Source organism: Paroedura picta, chromosome 7 (assembly GCF_049243985.1).
Source record: "Paroedura picta isolate Pp20150507F chromosome 7, Ppicta_v3.0, whole genome shotgun sequence".
In the NCBI taxonomy this organism is placed as follows: domain Eukaryota; kingdom Metazoa; phylum Chordata; class Lepidosauria; order Squamata; family Gekkonidae; genus Paroedura; species Paroedura picta.
Window position 1 is genome coordinate 80,440,201 of NC_135375.1, and position 20,817 is coordinate 80,461,017.

Consider the following 20,817-nt stretch of genomic DNA (forward strand, 5'->3'; position numbering starts at 1 on the left):
AAGTTGTCGTTCTTAAAATGTGTATAGCTCATGCTGAGATTCTTTGTGCCTGTGGCTGTTTCCAAATCCAGTGATTCTGATTGTGAAGTTCATTTTGTAAAGTGTCATCCTAAGACTTCTCTGTGCATTGAAGTAAATAGATGTAGAAAAGTACAACTCTGCTAAAAATGCCTCTTTTGACAGGCTATTCTGGTATGCCCCCTTTTGGCTTAATTGTTCTCATCTGGCACGGTAACCAGAATCAGTTCACCACACCAGTAACTCCATCAGCTGCTTGCTTGGGCCAGAGAAAGAGGCACCTGCCTATCTACTCATACATCCGCTCAACCTGATTACAAAGTAGGCTGCAAAGATTTTACTTCTGGAGCTTGCCTGATCTGAGAGGGGAGCATAGCACTGGGGCAGAAAAATCCCTTGTGCTTACCCTGAACAACAAGTTTGTTCAGGTCACACAAACAGATTATAGAACTGCAAAATTCAGTGCTAGATCTCTTCTCATTTGCTGACATGTTTGATATGATGTTATGCTAATTAAGTTTTCCTTTTTGTCTCAGTGTCTATGATCTGTCCAGAGTACCTCAAACAAATCTGGGTGTTCTTCAAAGTCCTACAGTATTATGTTCCAGTGTACTGGTCAGAATATTTGCACAGGTGCTTTGTGACATAACTCAGTGGCTCTTTAAAAGGCATTGTGCTCTTCCATCTAGAAATCCACAATTTTCCTCTTCGTATTTATATTCGGTCCACCCCTGAGAATACTGGTCTTTCTTATAGTAGTCATGGGACTACTATAAGAACCTGGTACGGTTGTGAATCTTGGAACACCTCAGTCTTACAATCAGTCTCTTTTTGTGATTGCTTGAATATCATGCAGTGAGCCTATATACTAGAAAGAATTATTCAGAACAGACGGATGTGAGCATTTGGATGCCGAATTTTCTAAAAATAGAAAGAAAAATGCATGGAAAGTAAGGACAGAAAAATCAATGTATAGAGCTAGCCAGGGAAACATTTCCACTTGAAGCAAATTTACTGTTTCCTGCCCCTCTCATAATGTGTTTCTAATGTCCTAATTAAATAACTGAATTTCAAAGTTAATAAGTAGCACTTATTAATGATATCAGATTTAAAACTGCAATGTGCCGGGGGAATTATAAAAGATGGAGGGAAGAAACGTGGGAGAGATAAAAATATTTGCAGAGAGTGATAGAGACTTGACAAGGACAGTGTTTACACAGATGCCCTCCTTTCACATGTGGCCATGTAGTGACCCCCCCCCCTGCACACGCGCCTATTGGTTGCTGCAGTGCCGTCTAAACATAAAACTGATATTCTTCATATGTATAAGAATCTTCGGGGTATAGGGGTAGGAATTAAAACAAAGCCCTTTGATATGCATGGAATATTTTATATTTCCCCCCATATAGCTTGTGTTTGCCCCCCATAGTAAGTTGGATCTCAGAGGGTGGATTTGATGGAACATATTTGGGCTGCTTTCCCATTGTACCTTGAATACCCACCAAATACCCTCTTAAACAAAATGTCCCATGGCTGCAAAGAGAAGAAGAAATCTTCCACTGACAGAACTTGCAAAAGGAGTTAAATTTTGTGATGCTGATCTCATCAACCGTATACATTTCTGCAGAATCTGACCCATTATTTTCTCCCCCTCTCCTTAATTTGTTGAAGCCAGTTAATATGTTTGGACTGATTTCTCTGTAGCGCTTCAAATCTACACCAACTGTAACATACCCAAAATGCCCCCTTCAACAATGCAAACACCTATAATGCTGCTCTCAATGATCCCTTGAATGTAAACATTTGATTTGTAGCCTCTTGGGTTGGGCCTAGTCAGCCTCAAGATTGTCAGAACCAGGTCAGAATCTTGACAGGTGAGGGCAGAACCAGTCAACAATGAATACCAGCAAATCAGTGATGACAACCCAGAATGCTTGTGCAGTCAGGCTAGATGATCACTAACAACAGGGAAAAATAAACTGTACATCTGTTTAGAAATCCAACAACTATTTCACACATAGATTGGGTGAACAGCAGGGCAATCATATCCAGAATATGTACTTAGAATGACACCAACAAATATATACACAAAATCATATGCATAAAATCACAAAATGTCAAATATTACTAAACATTATGAAGCTAAAGTTGCATGCACACAATGCTTTCCCTACCTGACTGGCCCTCCCTGGGGGTGTACCATTAGTAGGAGAGAGCACTCTGCCAATGAGGGGCAATTAGTTAAAATCCATTCTGCTAATTAGGGCCCATCAGTTCAAACTGCATGCAGACCCTCCCTTCCCTATTTGCCTTCCCTGGGGGAGTGCTGCCAATAGGGAGAGAGCACTCTGCCAATGAGGGCCAATCATGGGGCTTATCTGCTCTCTTTCTGCTGCTTGCTGAGTGGAAGAGGTGCCGGCCTCTCTAAAAACCCAGCTGTTGGTAAGTTGCCCTGTCTTCAGCCTCTTCCCCTCCCCCAAGCCAGGGATGGTAGCCAGCTGCTTGCTTTCCATCCTGTGTTGGTTTCAGCTCTCTGACAGGCTGTCAGGAAGGTAGAGACAATCAGTATTTCAAAAATAGAATGCCAAGGGACAGAGAGAATGCAACAAATGTCTTAGCTGAGTCCAATGAGTCAAAGGTTCATTCAGGCAGTCCAAGGGCATCAGCAGAAGAAGCAGGTCATAGGTTGTGTTTACAACCCCAGCCTCCCAGCCTCAAGTTAATACGGGTTGACAGCAGCCTCTCAGTCCTTACTCTGTGATGACTCACACTGTTCTGCAGATAGCAACTATCTTTCTAACAGAGTTTGGTGCCTTTTAGACTTGAGCTCTCTTCCAGCACATAGCTGGCATTGCTTAATTGGCTCAGACGAGCTGACAAGACAAGGAGCTGAAGCTAGAGGTTGGGCAGAGGAATGAGAAGCTCCTGCAACAACTTTGGAATGTGAGCCCTGGTTTATCTACATCCCCATTCCCTTCTGCTTGTCAGAGCTCTCTGCCTATTGAACATCTGGCTAGGCTAAACTCTCCTCCAACTGAGGCTCAGATAAAGCTGGGAGTTCCTGGCAAGGCTTTTCCTCCAAAGAGACCTCCTTAACAAGACTTAGGCTTGCAACAGCTCATGGGAGATGTGGGGCAACCTCCCCCCTGATCTTTTCCACCAAGTTTGGCCTTTGGGAGACTTGCCAGCAACAGGGCTTTTTAAAGAGGCCAACACCTCTTCCACCCAGCAAGCAGCAGAAAGAAGAGGACAGATAAGCCCCATGATTGGCTGAATGCTCTCTCCCTATTGGCAGCACACCCTCAGGAAGAGCCAATCAGGAAATGAGTGAGCTGTCTGCATACAGTTTGAACTGATTGGCCTTCATTAGCAGCATGTAATTTATGCTGATTGGCCTTCATTGACAGAGTGCTCTCCCTTATTGTCAGCACCCCCCAGGGAGAGCCAATCAGGGAGGGAGCGGGTTGTCTGCATGCAGTTTAAACCAGTTGACCCTCATTAGAGTGCAATTGGAACTGACTGGCCATCATTGGCAGCATGCAATTTAAACTGATAGGCCCTTATTAGTACAGTGTTCTCTCCTATTGATGGTAGACCCTCAGGGAGGGCTAATCAGGTAGGGAATGAGTTGTGTGCACACAACTTCAGCTATATAGGATTGTAGTCTGTTGCAATGTTGTATGTATTGTTGCTCTTTTACTACATTAGTTTTAACCCTTATAATCTGTTTTCTACATTATGGTTTGTCATGCCTTAGGCAATGTTTTCTGTTTGCATTGTTCTCTAATTCTGTAAATCACAACCAACTGGTATTATTTATTGAATATCTTTTGCGGCCTGATTCAATTGTTTTTTATATTTGGGATCCACCTTGTCTCAGTGAGAAAGGCAATCTATCAATGAAGTAAACAAAGATATACATATTTGTGTCCATAATTTTTACTGCTTGTTAGTTGTATAGAGTCTTGGGAGATAAGGTGAGGTATAAATATTAGAAAATAACCCTTTAGTAGTGGACCCTTCAGTAGTGCTGATAATTCACAGGCAGAGGGGTCTCTTCAAGATAGGCAGAAAACTGTCATAGAGGGGTTCTGCCCTATAGTAGACAAAATGGCCATATAGAATGTTGTGCATGGAGAACCTAAAATCACTTTGCATTGATAGGGGGCATAGGAGACCTTAGAGGGAACACCTGATCCTCAGTAATTAATCCAGTGTTTCCATCCCCTTGGATTTGTGTCTCTTATTTGCTAGTACAGTGAGTATACTCTAGAGCAGGGGTAGTCAACCTGTGGTTCTCCAGATGTCCATGGACTACAATTGCCATGAGTCCATTCCAGTGTTTGTAAGCCAGCATTTCCCATGAGCATTATCAAGGGGCTCATGGGAATTGTAATCCATGGACCACAGGTTGACTACCCCTGATCTGGAGGAACACAGGTTGACTACCCGTGATTTAAAAGAAGAGTTAAAGTACAGAGTTTGGCATAGCCAGTCCAGAGCTGTTTTGAGGTTTCAAGTGGGGGCAGATAGCTCCCCCGAGTCCTGATCTGGGGCTATCAGTTGCTGACTCCAATATAACTAACAGTGTTACTCATCCCATTTTCATGACTCAGTTTTACGATGCAAGTAGGATTGCCATGCCATTTACTGTTTTGTTTTTCTAATCCCAATCTTTGCTTTGATGTGTCTTCAGCTAGAGCTTCTACCTGCACCTTTTCAGCCTCAACATGGTGGGATTTAATTACATAATATGCTGTCTAGATTCTTAAAATAAATGACAAAATTTGGCATTTCAATTAAGAGCAGCTCACTGATGCCTCTACTGCATGTGGCTTAATTGACAGCTACAGAAAACAGTCTGCACACCCCCAATTAAATGTGACCGAAGTTCAATCAGCACGGATGGTATTTTAAAGAGCTGGCTATAGAACGTTGTGGGCACACATGTGGGCTGTTCTCGCTCGATGGAAATGATAGTGTTGTCCATCACACTGAAGTAGTGATACATTCCTAGTACATGGGATGGATGTATCTGAAGAAAAAGGCATGTCCTTATATGAGCCCTGATCCAGCAGTATCTCTGTAACTACTAATCACACAATTTATCAGCTCTTTATTGAACTCTTTTATTATGGATGCTGCTTTTATGGGTTTTATCTGTTTATTTTGTTTCTAAGCTATCATTACAACTCAGACTAACAAAATTAAACAACATAAAAAATGGGATCCATATACACTAAACAGTGCAATACAAATGGACCCAGGTTTTTCCAGAGACGTTAGAGCCACAACCCTGTTCCATTTATAAAAATTTCCTCGGATCTGTTGTTGGTGTGATTTATTCCAGAAAATATTTGTACCTTCCCTTTTCTCTCTGGTCAAGGCAAGTTACAAGTAATAGATTTTATTCATTTCAGCTTCTGAATAAGTTGGTTGTAGTTTCAAATTGATAACTGTTGCAAGCAGTCTGTTTTATATATAAATGCAGTATCTAAATATTTTAAAGTCACTGCTGTAATTGAGGTCCAGATGTAAATGGTATCCTTTCCTAGACCAGTGCAGCAAACTAGTTCAAACAGGACTTGAATGACGATTGTGATACAGCTGGGGAGATGTTCATCCAGGTGTTCATTCGTTTAAACAATTCTAGCAGAAAGCTGTTTAGGTACGTGGGTCTCTCCTGCTAGATTGGGGGAGATCTGTTCTTTCAAAGATGGATTGCTATCCAATTTTAAACAACGTTCACCAGTTTCTTTAAACCACACCCTCTACTGGTAGTTTTTGATACTTTTGAGAGAAGTCCTATTCAGACAGCCCAAACCTGTTATGTGGAGGAGTGGAGTAGGTTGCCCAACCTACATGCATGTAACAGTTTCCACATGCATATAGACCGTATCTGTGTAAGCTTATCCATTCAATTGGAAATATTGGTTTTTCCAGGGATCCTAACAACATATTAAGTCCCTGCAAGCTTGACATATCTTTGAACATTTTTTAACTGAGGGTCTAATTGCATGAGAGATTGTGAAGTCTATATCTGGAGCTCCCAAGCTTTCTGGTTTTTATAGACATATGGGTGGCTGATTTGGGGCCACAGTTCAGGGCAGAGGAGAAGGTCTAACTCTTTAAACCTATGCATTTTGGGATCTTGTAGATTTCCTATTTTTTCTCATTGTGGCAAATCCATAAAGGCACTCCTGTGCTGGCTTTACTTTTGCCCCTTGGGCACATGTAGCAACTTCATAGAACCCCTTCTGATTGAGAAGATGAAATAAAAGAAGAAAAGAGTTAAGTCCCTCAGATACACATAATTACTCTGATTCCTATGGCAGGCTGCTGTCATTAGGATTTCTTTTGCTATGTTACTAGTGGCAGCTACTTAAAATTCCACCAGCTCAATTGCGACCTCATGCTTCCCAGTCCCTTCTCCCTAGTACACCCTTGGGGTTATCCCCCTCATCACAATTAGGCAAGGAGAGGCTATCTGCATCCTTCTTCCCCTTCCTCTGACTAAAATGTCAGCTTGTAGGGGAAGCAGATATCTGAAGATATAGTGGTACACACCATCCCTAACCAGAACTTAGACAAGTACTAAACATTTAAAGATGAGGCCTGCTAATAGTGTGGAGTTCAGGCCAGCACAGAGGTGCACTAAGGTTGCCAACTCTGGGTTGATAAATTCCTGAATATTTAGAGCAGGGGTAGTCAAACTGTGGCCCTCCAGATGTCCATGGACTAAAATTCCCATCAGCCCCTGCCAGCATTGTAGTCCATGGACATCTGGAGGACTGCAGTTTGACTACCCCTGATTTAGAGGTTGCCTCTCGAGGTAGAGTCTGGGGAGGGGGGAAAGCTCAGCAAGTGCCATTGAACCTGGCCGTAGAGGCTGCCCTCTAAAGCTGCCCTTTCCTCCACAATAACTCCTCTGTGCAGGCTAGATATTGATTGCAAACCTGGGAAGGCTTCAGACTCCACCTGAAGGCTGGTAAGCTAACAGTGCTCACACTAGGGATCAACAGCTGGAGTTTACAGGGCCCTGTGCAGGGCTCCAATTGCCAAAGCAAAGCCTGAAATAGAAATAGTGCCGGCTGTGGCAATGGGAGAAGTTTATTGGGCAGGGGGGTTGTGGCCCATCATGCTCCTCTCTTTTCAAATTGTGTATACATTTGATAGTTCAAGTCACTTCCAATTTATGGCAACCCCATGAATTGATGACTTCTTCAAACTAGCTATCTCAGAAAATGAGTTGTCAAACAGGGTCCTGTCCTACCCAAGTTTTGAGGCCCCTGTCTAGATTTTATTGGAAAGTTTGGAAACAATAAAGCATGAGATACTAGTACTGCTGAATATATGAGCAGTTCAGTTACATGTTAGTTAAGCAAAGATTGCTTTGTCACCCATATTACATGGCTTTATAAATAGTTGCAACACTTTGCCCGAATGATCAAAAGAGGATATGCCACATTTTCTACTGCAAGAGAGAGCTACACTGGAATATTCCTCATTGCTTTGTGTAGCAAGCGGCTTGTTATATCTCATTTGCTGAAGCACTTGCTGGCAACACGTTTTCCTGTTGTACGCAATTACACGTTAATTTGACTGAGCTATACACATTATGTAGAAGATTTTTTAAAATCTAAAAATAACTCCCTCTCCCCACATCACACTTGGTTTTATTTACTCATATGCCTAGCCTATACCTTTCTTCCAAGTTTAAAATATAGGATTATAACTACTGTTCCTCTAATGATTTAATGGATTATGGCAAGTGTGCAGCCTAAACCACATGGTCTCTCATATCTACACAAAGAAAGATGCAGCAGGAAAGTACTTCAGACTTAACCCTGGTCTGTCTTTCTGTTTAATCCAGAGAACCTCTTTCTTATCAGGAGTCTTAGTTTTTTCAGCCTCATCTAGCCCATTAGGTTTTTATCCAAGTTATAATGAATAGGATAGGCTCTAGCCAAAGCAGTCAGGCTGGAAAATAGGTTAGTTGGAAATATATAATTACTATTTCAGGTAACCATTGCTTCTGGCTATATTACTCTCTCAAGCTTGACTTTTCCATTTTACACAGAAAAAGTGGGAGAATTATGCCAAAGCTTAATTTAATTTTTCTCTGATGAAGTGGCTTTCAGCCTCAAAATTTTAGGCTAGATTATTAAATTCTAAAATGTCACAAGACACCCTGTTATTTATAGAATTTTTGCTGAAGATAGAGTTGAATACAGGTCCAATATGAAATAGAATTGTGTTGTCAGCAATCTCTAGATTTCACACCTCATAGTTAAGGTGTTTTCTTGGTCCTATTGGTGGACTCAAAAGATTCAGATTTTATTTGGAAAAGCGTACAGCTTTAGCTTCATCATAGGATTATGACCGCGGAAAGGCATTACCTTTGTCAGCTGGGAAAGATGTTTCAGCAAGTTTTTATTTTGCATTGACAATCTAATAAGGTATGTCTTTATTTGTTATGGCCTGCTTCTGGTAAATGTACTAATCTTGAAACTACAGCATTTAAAGCTAGGACATACAGCCCAAACTACTTGCAGTTGACAATCTGTGACAGAACTGGCCTCTTGCATTTGTGATAGGTGGGAGACCTGCTAGGATTTCAGTCTGCTTTGAAAAGAGCAGGCTTTAGACATTCTTTTCTGCTTGATATTTTTATAGCACTGTCTAGCAGGGTGCTGGTATAATGTCATACTTGCTTAATAGCCTCTATTCTTTGCATGCTTAATCTGGGCTAATTTAGGAACTGCCTGCCAGTGAAATTCCAATTTAGAGTCGGTTTAATACAGGAAGTCAGATTAATGAGTCTGAAGACAGGAAATAGATCTTCACAGGGGGATGGAAGATGCAATACTTACCTGAGGAAAGGGAAATAGCATGGATTCAACCATTCGTTTGCAGATTTGGCTGCTGCTAGACACTGAACACATATCTGGCCGTGGCATCATGCACAAAGCCATTTGTATGAAATTGATTCCCTTGCAGTTGTGTCAGGTTTCACCACAACACTCTGACTATCCCCCTGAAAGTGCTTATGCTGCTGTTGGTGCTGGGGGGGGGAATGTTGCCTCCATCTGGGAAGGCATTTCATAGCGCAGTGGTCCCCAACCTGTGGGCCGCGGCCCGGTGCTGGGCCACGGATCCCTCTCCCCGCCCCCCCGCAGTAAAAAACTTCCCAGGCCGCAAGCTTGCGGCCCGGGAAGCTTCTTACTGCAGGAGGGCGGGGAGAGGGAATCAGGGCCACGCGGGCGGGGCACTTGCCCTGCCGGTCCCCAGCCTCAGAAAGGTTGGGGACCACTGTCATGGCGGACACAGTCCATGATGCTGAGCCTCTAGAGCAGGGGTAGTCAAACTGCGGCCCTCCAGATGTCCATGGACTACAATTCCCAGAAGCCCCTGCCAGCATTCGCTGGCAGGGGCTTCTGGAAATTGTGGTCCATGGACATCTGGAGGGCCGCAGTTTGACTACCCCTGCTCTAGTGTAAAGAATGTGACAGTGCTGTGATGGTTGCAAGTGGAATTTAGAACATATGGATTGTGAGCCCGTACCACCTCTCTAATGCCAAGTGGTCAATAAGGTAGAATGATAGGGGAAGTTATAAAGGAGTACTTGGTCCTTTGGGCTTTTGACCTTTCCTTGATTTCAAATGACGCAGAGGGAAATGACTTCATTAATTTTGAGACCAGTTACAGCTCTTGAAAACTGAGATCCAGGGAGTGTTGCAAATGACACTAGATAGTTAGTTTTGAAGGGGTGCGGTCATGTGAAATGAAGACAGCCTTCTTTGCAACAGCCCTGGACATATCTGAAAAGCAATGAAGATGGGGAAAGATGAAGATGAAGATGCCCACAGTCATACGGAAAGGCGGTATAGAAATCTAAATAAATAAATGAGAAGCTTTGCCTGGGTGTCTGAGAGCCATTGTAGAATGGCTCCAGCAAAGCCACCTGAGGTTCAGCCACCCAAAGATAGAGGTTCCGTGGCTGGGAGGAAAGGGCCAGAGGAGGAAGCGTGCCTTCCCTGTCTTGATGGGGTGCAGCTGCAGGCTGCACATACCATCAGGAACTTGGGAGTGATCTTCGTTAGGCCACTAGGGTAGCTTGCCAGGCATTTTTCCATCTACACCAGGCAAAGCTACCAGTGCCCTACCTATCCCCAGAATGCCTAGCCACAGGGATTCACATGACAGTCACCTCTAGGCTAGATTACTGTAATTTGCTCTATGCGGGCTACCCCTTATCCCTGACCCAGGAATGACAACTGGTCCAGAATGCGACTGCCCAAGTCCTTGCAAGGACCCTATGGGGGACTCACATTCAACTTGTTTTCCAGCAGCTGTACTGGCTACCAGTCAAGCTCCAGATCAGGTTTAAGGTGTTGGTTTTAATCTTTAAGGCTTAACGTAGTCTGGGACCCATGTACCTGAAGGAGCACTTCTCCGTATACATTCCTGAAAAGCACATCATTCAGCAAATTCCAGTGCTGGAGTTCCATGGACCCAGGGAAGTCTACTTGACCTTGATCAACCTAGTGGAATGAACTGCCAGCAAAGACCTGAGCCCTTGCAGAACTCTCAAAGTTCTGAAGGGTCTGCAAAATGCTGGTCTTCCACCACTCTTACTATCTGAAAGCCCCCCTCCCCATATCCAACTAGGCCCCTACACCCTCCACCTGAGCCTGGTCAAAAACTGGAGTTTTGTCTATTATGATCCCAGGCTTGTTGGGGAAGATAAAATAATGAAGCATGCATTTGGTTTACAATTTTATTGTATGGGGATTGTCCTGAGACCATTCTTAAAGCCCAATAAATAAATAAATAAATAAATAAATAAATAAATAAATAAATAAATAAATAAATAAATAAATAAATAAATAAATAAATAAATAAATAAATAAATAAATTTAGATCTCCTTTATTGGATCAGTTTGACTGTCATCTGTTTAGTGGCAGTAGACAGATTTTGAAGGGGATGGAGGGTTTTTTTTGTTTTGTTTTTCTGGGATGCAAAATTTTGAAAAGTTTTTTGAGGGAAGAAGCTGAATGGAAATCTCTGGTTGGCAGAATCCTAGAGCATCTGAGACATGACTTCCAAGTTTAACCAGAAATAACATTGGTGCCTCAACTATGCCCTCTCTTTCAGAGTAGAGAATGAGGGTGTTTTGGCAGGGATTTCTTTCTCAGAAGTGGGCAAATGGGACCCCTACTGTAGCCAGTGCTGGGCACAATTGCCCAGGGTCCTCCTTTCTTTTCCTTGTCTTTCAACTGGCACAAATAACTGCTCCAGCTGACTGACTTCTTTGCCACAGTCAGTAGGCACTCACATACGGCCTCACTTGGATGATATGGGAAAGAAGTTGTTGTTGTTGTTTTTAAACTGCAACAGCTTTTCTATCAGAGGGAAAGGAATGAACCATCCCATTTTCTCATAACAAGAGGGGGGAATCCTGTGTTGCCCTAAGTTATAAAACTACTGCAGCAGCTACAGATCAGATATTGTGTCCTTAACACTGGATCACAAAATGCTGGTGGAATACCCTGCAGGACGTCGTTATGCTCTGGCTTATGCTGTATCACTGCTGATTTGGTACAGGATGCTGAGTTGGAGTGGATTGTACTGCAAGCAGAAGAGGTTAAGGCATGCTCAGCTACACACTCTGAATGGGAAACAGTCTTCACTGAATCTTTAATGTTAAAGGGGAAAGTCCAGTTCTTCAGGCTATGGCCTGACAGCCATGTGACAAATGTCTATAAAAGTCAAACATATGAAATGAGACATGGACACTATATTGTGAACTCATGCTTTCAGTACAAACCTCCTTGTGATTCAAGTGGCTTCAAGTGTCTCTATCAAAACAGCTTTGTGACTGCGCACATCCCACCCCTGTGCTCAACCAGTTTGCCTAGCATTCACCAAAAAGACAACTGATCTTCCACACTGTCACAGTCCTAACCTTAGCCTTATGTAGACAGTTATGCCAACTGTAATCATCCAGGTTTTTCTGTGCAAATATGATGCCTTTAAGACAGCTTGCTAGAGAGAAATCAAACCGTTAATTCACAAAGCTGCTACTCATTAGCAGGAAGACATCACGTGGCGTTATTATTAACATATAATTAAATGAACCATGGGATACATACCAATTTCAATCTATCTTGCAGTTTGTAAGATTATTCAAATGCAGTCATAGAAAAGGCTATCAAAATCAAAGAAACTGTTCAGGGAAGGCATTTACCTCAGTTTAAAGTAGTAAATGTGATACCATTTGGGGAATAAAATAGGAGTTGTTGTTTCTTATATGCCGCTTTTCTCTTGACTTGTGTTTTTTTTAAGAAGACAAGAACTGTGGGGATGGGAATGAGAGGGAAAGACAAGAGGTGGTGCTTTCAGAAACACAGCAGAGATGTAAGAGATTACTCTGCAGCAGCTCAGAAGCTCACCAGACACAGCAGAGACAGAGTTTTCATAAAAGTTGGATCAGTCTTGCATTATGAACAGGACATGAACAGTTGTGTCTGAAAAGTTAAAGCAACTGGCAGCCAAAAATGCCACAAAGGCATGAAAGGCCCCATAGACGTGACAGTCAAACAATGCGTGTTCTCACCTGCATGATTTTCATAAGGGTGGGGCAGTCCCAGAGGTAGTAGGGTAGGCTCCCACTGCCATTTGCACCTGAGTGCTTTGACACGCAAACATGTTTTTTGCCTATAAGCTTAGATACTGGTTGATTCACGAAGTCTCCTTTCAGGTTAGGAAGACAAGAACCAGCTCTTGGCAATAAGGTAGAATTAAGCCAAGACAGTGATTGTATCTTCTACAAAGTTGTGATTAATAAAGTGACTTCAAGACAAAGTTGCAGATCTAAGACAGAGGTATGTCCTTGCATTTGCTAGTGCTGTGGTCCACGTTTGGATGATTAACCAGCCAACTATGGTTTAATGAAACCATGTCTTTTTCTACGACATCTGAACCAAAATGTGGAAATGTACCACATTCTGTCGGGATCTGTACTATAGACAATTCATCCCACGCATACACCTGCCTGTCACAACAATGGGCTTGCCACTAGTAAACAGAAATCAAGCTGCAGCATGATGGATATTTCCTGCTGAAGACAGCTCGTGCGATGGCTCCTCAGAAATCCTGCTGGAGACTGTGAGCTGCCATGCATATATCGCCATTGCAGAAGTGACTCAAGCCAAGGCAAGACAAAGATGCTGCTGGTGTGTAGGGTAATTCCAAGAGCTCAGTGCTCTTTTTTATTCAGTTCATGTGGGGTTTGATTAAATTTTTTGAGAGTTTAATGAGTAATGCTGCAAGGTAAAAGAAATACATTTTTTAAAAAAACAACCAATTTTTATTTCAACAGCCTGTACTTTTGCATTCTCTGCAGAAGCAATGTCTTCTTGGCTGACCTAAGGCAGGGACAAAGCATGTCTGGAAGTCATGCTGTGTTGTGCTGAAAGCCTTGTTTGTTTGTGTCTCCTCCACTGATTCTGCCTTACAGGTGCTTTTTGCAGTATTTTATCAAATGCCTGTTGCAGTTAGGTTTATGGCAGTTTCCTTCTGAACTCTCAGTGCATTCTTAATTATAGTTTGCTCTGTGATAAAATGATGATAAAAGGTAAACTTCTGTATTACAAGGTGTAAAGCTACAATCTTATGCAGCCTTCTTTGAAAGTGATCCTCGCTGAACCATGTTATATTTATTTCTGAATAAACAGACTGAATCTGACTGCAACGGTATCATTTAAACACACAGGAAAATGTATGGAGTACATTAAAGTCAGTACAGAACAGAACAGTCAGTCACTATTGCAATAACTGCACACCCAAACTTACGGTGCATCCTTAGCAATTATATAGTGCTTCCCATGTTCTAATATAACATCCTGTTGTGATCGTAGGAATGTAAGAGGTGCCCAGCTCAATCATACCAATGGTCTTCTCTCACAGCATCATCTGTTACTGAATAGCCAACCAGGTGCCCTGGATGGACAACAAAAAGGGCATAGAGGACAAGGCCATACCTCTGATGTTGCCTCTTAGAATTGGAGTTCAAGGGTTTACTGCCTCTGAAGGAAGTTCCTTTTAGTCATCATGGCTCACTCTCCATGAACCTGTCTAATCCTCTTTTAAAGCCATCTGTGTTCATGTTCACCACTACACCCCCTGGTGGCAAATTATACTATTGAAATACTCATTAAGTGAATACCCTTTTTTTTGTCCTGAATCTGTTGCCCATCAGTTTCATTAGGTACCCCCGAGTTCTAGTATTATGGGAGAGGGAGAACAGAAGACGTTCTCTTGGGCCACTCTCTTTGCTTCATTTGTAATTTTTAAAACTGACACTATTGAAAAGTTCAGATGGTAACCATGTTAGTCTGCAGAACAGCTACATTCACGTCCTATAGCAGCTTAGGAACCAACAAGATTTAGAGGGTATAAGCTTTAGAGCATTAGGGATGGCCAAACTGGAGCTCTGCAGATGTCCATGGACTACAATTCCCATGACCCCCTACTGAGCTGCATTGTTTGGTAGTTCTAACTGTGGCAAAGGAAACAATGCAGTCTGCTCCCAAAGACTATGAGAAAATTACACCAATCTCCTGGGCTGGGAGTTAAAGCAACACTGGTGCATTAATTGTGATCATCCCTTCTTGGTAATTGTTTGAGCTGTTGCTAAGTTTGTACTATGCTATTCAAATCACCCCTCAGTGAAAGTAGCAAGATTGATTTTCTGTTAACATAGGCCATGTGTCACTGCTGGCATCGTTTGTCCTGACCTTGTACAAGGCAGATCTGCTGTACTGTAGGGCACTTTCCACACCACTGTTCCTTCTGTCCTCCCACGCACACTCTGCCTTTTGTTCCCCAGTGGGTGGACAATAACACTGCTGCAGCAGAGAATCTGCAATGACAGGCTGGCAAGATGGGAGAACCCACAGCGTTGCTATCAAATGAGGCACCTGGTGATGCTCAGATTTTCAGATCTCGTTTTTAATGTCTGAGTCACAGAAATATGAGAACATGCAGCCTTTTAGCCCTGCATGGAAAGCACAGAAGGAATTATCCCTGGATAAATTGCATCATACATTAATTCTAAACAATATGAGGAAGAACAGGGCACGTATATCAAACACTGATTTAAGTGCCTATATTTATTCTGTCAGTGTTACCCACACTGAACCCAGAGAAGTGGAAATTAACTTCTTATTTTTTTTTTGGGGGGGGGGTCCAGAAAGGAATAACAGGGCCTTGTAGGTCTGTGTATGCCAGGGTGGATTTCAGTATGAACCCCCACAATAAAATTGTGAAGAGTGTGAATTCAAACACAAATGACTTTATTGCATACAAAACAAAGTAAAAGTAAAAATGTAAAGTACATGAGAACTAATTCCCTAAGTAACCTCACACTCATCCCTCCCCCAGCAAGAAGGCATGCTTTTAAAAGGTAGGAGGGAGGGAACTGGGAAGTTTGACGGGAAGGGACATACTGTGGTTGAGGTCTGGAGAGGTCCAAGGCACAGAGTAAGGAGAAATAAAGGAGCCTGCAACACAGCTGCAGGGGTGTTCAGGTAGTGGGAAAAACTTGGCACACTTTTCACTAGCCTGGGATGTTTCTTTTAATGGGGAAGAATCCCATAATTCTACATGGGAACCTATTTTCTCAGAAGTATGATTGGTCCACGATAAAAAGTTTGAACCTTACTGGCTGGTTTAAGGTTAACTGCTGTCAAATTTTGCACATGAAAGCTCATATTTTGCATTAAAGGTGCCACAACTCAAACTTTGTTCTGATACTTTAATTAGGTTGAAATGAGCCACATCTGCATTGACACAAAAGTCTGGGTGAATCCAAGGTAGCATCTAAAACAGGATGGAGCATAAATTAATGACCTGAGTGCTCTTCTTGATTGAGTAAAGATAGGAAAACGATGAACCAGGCATTGGTTAATGAAACAGCCACTACCTTGGGCAGGGCAGACATCTCTGGGATATGCTGGGCCCATCCCACTATTGAAAAGTCTTTTGATATTGAGAATGAAGGGAAATCTTAGAATCATAGAATAAAAGAGTTGGAATGGACCTCCTGTGTCATCTATTTATTTAATTTATGTCTCGCCCCTCCTGAAAAAGGTGGCTTACAAAAGATAAAAAATAAAATACAAGAATCCCCATAAAAATCTAGTCCCTGTACTATGCAGAACACAACCCTTTTGCTCATCCACTGTAACCTGCCACCCCTTGGTCTTGTTAGTGAGAACCTGAGCAGGGAGATTTCACTTAATCAGTTTGTATTGCCAGCACACCCTGCTTGGCAGGCTCAAAACAACTAAGTCCAGACAACTAAGGCAGGCACATTACACTCAGTAGTGTTACTGTAGCATGTGAATACCATGTCTTTTATCAGTAACCATAGGTCTGTGCTCCCCAAGTTTCCAGTGGCTTTCTGTATTAACCTAAAGCTGCAGGTACACTTCATTCCTGCACCTGAAAAGATTGCTCTGAGTATAAAAGAAAATGGGAAATTACTGGTCTGGAAGTATTAACTGCTGAGGATAGATACGTCACCAGTTTAAATTCATGCACCAGTATGTATGCAGAGAGCATCCTTTTGTTGTCACCGGTATGTTGTCATAAAGATCTATTCTTTGTAGTGTTGTTGTTGTTATATCTGATGCTTTGGAAATGTTTGCTCCTCCAAGTTGGGTTTCTCCCCCCTTCAGATGCAAACACCATCTTGGATCGAGGAAGAGTCTTGTTACTTGTTTGATGATTTCTTTATTGACTATTTAAAATTCTACTCTTAATTTAAAAATACACCACAGTGATTGCTCCTCCTCACTGTTACCTGGTAACACTTCCCTTCCACAATGACAGCACGTACCAAAATAAGATAGGAGGGAGTTATAGTTCATGTTCTCCTCCTGTAACTAATAATTGTACACACCATTCAGAAAGGATCACACGCTGCATAACTGGCAGACTATTACAAGACACAGCACAGAGAAAATTTTCTTGACTAAATTCAGTCAGATTCTTGGACATACATAGCCAAGAGGATAAGAAGGGAGTTATTCCATCCAAGGCAAGTTTCTGGCTTGGAGACACATTCCTTGTGCAACATAGAACATAATAAATGATTGTGAGAATCTGTATTAAGGCAACATTAATCGTCACTGTAAGTCTGTACACCTTGAATACTATTGTAAAATGTGAAAAATATGCAACTTTTGAAATGGTTTAGGGGTTCAAAACCCTGCCAAACACTTTGGCAAAAGTTCTGATTAATGAAACACAAACTTCCAATTAATTACTGTTCTGAAAACACTCTTAAAAGTGCAGAACTGCTTTCTGAGCTGTAGTCTTAAGTAGGGTGCCACATAATACTATTGTACTGATCCATTTAACCCTCTACTCTGTCATATGAGTAGTGATAGATTAATTACAGAGTCACCTTTGTGTGTTAACGCCTCCTTTCTGGACGCCTGTTTTCTTGATCAGCATCCTATTAAGGATTAGAAGTGCTTATATCCACATTCTCTTATTTTGCTTGATTAGGCTACCTGGAGAATACAGCAGAATACAGTAGCAATACAACAAGATTCACAGAGTGGGTCTTTTACTTTAGAGTACAATGAAATTAATGTTATTTCAATGTTCTTTCCCTATCTCTCTACTACTCTGAGATATCGATGGGTTTCCTCCTCTCCCCCATTGTCCCTGTTCCCAGAATACCCACTTGGTACCCCTTCTTTCTATTTCATCAAACCACATCTCAATACTCATATTTTTTGATGTAACCATTTAGTCATCATTCCCAGGTGAAATGGAGGATAGATTTATGCATGCACTAGTCTCTCATTAATGTTGATGTTCCCTTGTAGATTAAGCTTCCCTATTTACTTCCTTCCTTAAAGTGTTAGTGTAACTATGTCAGTGCAGTTGTTGGGAGCTACTGGGTTTGAGAGAAAAACTGCCATGACTGACTTGCCTCCAGCACTTGCCTCAGATCTTAGTTGTGTAGTGTGTGTGTTGTGTTGTCAAATCACTCCCAATTTATAGTTTTCCTATGAATTAATGATTTCTCAAACACTCTATCATTATTAGCCTTGGTTTTGCAAGATGATTTTTATTGTTATTTCAGCATAACAGGGGTACATTCAATTGACAAGAAAGTTGTCAGAAATCTTGCTTCAGTCTTGATGGTTAAGTTACCCTGACTGTACTGTAAATTTACTTTAATGCCATCCATTTGGGGTATTTTTTTCTTCCCTGGTTTGTTTTTAGCATCCATATTGTCCAGTGAGCAATTAATGTCATCACCCATTCTCACAATTTCTTAATTTTTAAACTTGCATTTCATGTATGCATGTTATCATCTGAATTCTGTCTCATCTGGTTTACCAACATGGTAGATAAAACCTGAGAAATAAGGAATATGTAAAGAACACCACTGATTAAACATGAAAGTTATATGGTTGCCAACCTCTATGTGTGTCCCATAGATTTCCTAGAATTACAATTGATCTCCAGACTACAGAGATTTGGGGGTACCCCTGGAGAAAATGGCAGCTTTGGAGGACGGGGTCCATAGCAGTATACCCCACTGAGGTACTTTCCCTCCCCAAACCCTGCCCTCTCTAGGTTCCACCCCCCCCCCAATATCCTGGAATTTCCCAACCTGGAGATGAAAACCCTATATATTTATATATAACTATGCAATTAAATGTAAGGCTTGTTAGTGATTTATGCCAGTCAGCTAAGCCTCAGATTTCTGAACAGGAACAGGTTATTAGTATAGCCTCTACCTTCTAAGCTCTTCAACTTAAGGATTGCACTGTAAATCATTTTACCAAGTGGTAGTGAGGATTTTACATCACACCAGATACAAAGGGTTGCCTGTATCTAGCCATCATTAAGAATAGCTAAAAGCTGCAGTGTTGTACTTTTAAAAGTTGGTTATTAAATATTTTAATCATTGTTTAATGTCTTTAATTATCCAATTGTTAATTATGCTAATCTGAATGAATAATTGTGAGGACTAATTTTGTCTAATAATACACAGTAAATGTTCTGGCTGTAGATTTTAAAGCTCTAGTAGCATAACCCAACTGTACTTTTATTTATTTATAACCTTTATAGTTTGCCTTTCTCACTGAGATTCAAGATAGATCTTATAGTGTTAGTGAATACGGTCCATAGGACAGTCCATTGGATCAAAAAGTTAAGATAGGGGCCAGGTAAAAAAATGCAATAAGATTTTGATTACAAAAATTTAAAAGCAAGCAAAAATCTGAAACAGCAGAAAACAAAACACAAGCATTAACATGGCACATTAAGGCTCATTCTGCATGGCAGCTGATCTGCTCTGGCACTGAAATGTGTCCCTGCGGGGAACATATTACAGCAGGGCAGCTGGTTCCCTACTGAAATGTGTCCTCCCTGGAGAAACACAGTGGTGGTGGACAGATTCCCCTGTGTGTGCGTGGGGGCTCCGTGATTTTTCCCCCCAGGAAGTCCCTGCAAAATAAAGAAAAAGTCCCATTCTGCCCCATTGCACTGCAAAGTGCTGCAAAGCTAACTGGGGCATTTTTTGCCCCATCTGTGTCACCACAGGATGGGGAAGAGGCCTAGCTCGGCTCTTCTGAGTCCACACAGGCCTGTCGCTGGACATGCCCTATTGGCCCCCACTTTTAAAAAGGGAAAGCAAATTCTTCTGCATTTCCTTTGGGTGGTGCAAATAAGGGCCCAATCTGGGGCAGGCCCATGAGAGAGCTGGCCTAATGTTGGCATTATGTGGAAGCAGGGAGCAGCTCCGCTTCCATATGTGCTCCCTCTCGGCCTTTTCCACCCATGTAGAATCGGCCTAAGTGATGCAGAAATTACATAGTAGGATCATACATATAACAACAGCCAGTATGCCCACCCCCTTTACCACAGCATCTTTCTGAACCATTTGGATTAATTACAGCTCTATTATCTGTGGAAAAAATCCCTCCAGAATAATGCAGTTTGTGGCCAAATGGCCAAATGTCCAGGCTAAATAGTTGGAAGAAAATGTGATGATTTTGTAGCTATATTCTTACTTCTCCAGAAGTAAAGCTGTTGTTAAGACTCTGACTTTGCCACACACCGACACAATCAGCTCTTTATTGAACACCAACTCCAACAAGAAATGCTGAACAGTAAACATAAGAACTCATAGAATTTATATACATTTGAGCTGGCCTGCCAAGGAACCAGATTGGCCCTTAACAGAGCTATCTGATTGGTCCATAAACAAGTCCTAAGACAAATCACTCATTGGCTGGATTTGGATCCTTCATTTGCATGCTGCTGTTCTGAGCAGAATGTCCACATACACAACAGCTGGATTCAATATAATACCTATGCTGGTAACATAGTCACAAGGGTCACCCATATCCCATCAAAACAGGGAAGCACAACATAGATTTTACATAGGGGTTAAAAATCATGGATAGGATTGTGCCCTGTGGAAGCCCACAGGATAGGCCCTATGCTGATAACAACTGGCCTCTAATGGTAACCCTTCGAATGCGGAATGATTTGAACTAGTTAATGCAGATGCCGATCCCTACTTCTGTGAGAAACTCTTCAACAAGATGGCATGATCCTGTGTAACAAAGACTGCAAATAAATCTAGTTGAAGCAACAAAGAGACATAGCCTTTGTCTACTCTGATGGAGGTTATCAGCTAAATCTGCCAGGACTATCTCTGTCCCATAGCCCAACCTGAAATGAAGCTGAAATGAAAA

General features: G+C 41.9%; 1 protein-coding gene across 5 annotated transcripts in view; it reads left to right on the top strand.

Annotated features, from left to right (window-relative positions):
* SH3GL2 (SH3 domain containing GRB2 like 2, endophilin A1) overlaps positions 1-20,817 on the top strand; it is a 90,734-nt gene that overhangs the window by 48,477 nt on the left and 21,440 nt on the right. Inside the window, exon 2 of one of the 5 annotated variants that reach the window (XM_077345147.1) lies at positions 18,547-18,652. The exons of 3 other annotated variants lie outside the window; for them this stretch is intronic. The gene's annotated coding sequence lies outside the window, so the exon portion shown is untranslated. Of the gene's footprint in view, positions 1-3,612; positions 3,635-18,546; positions 18,653-20,817 lie in introns of those variants that run through there. One more of the 5 variants, XM_077345148.1, reaches the window with a different exon arrangement.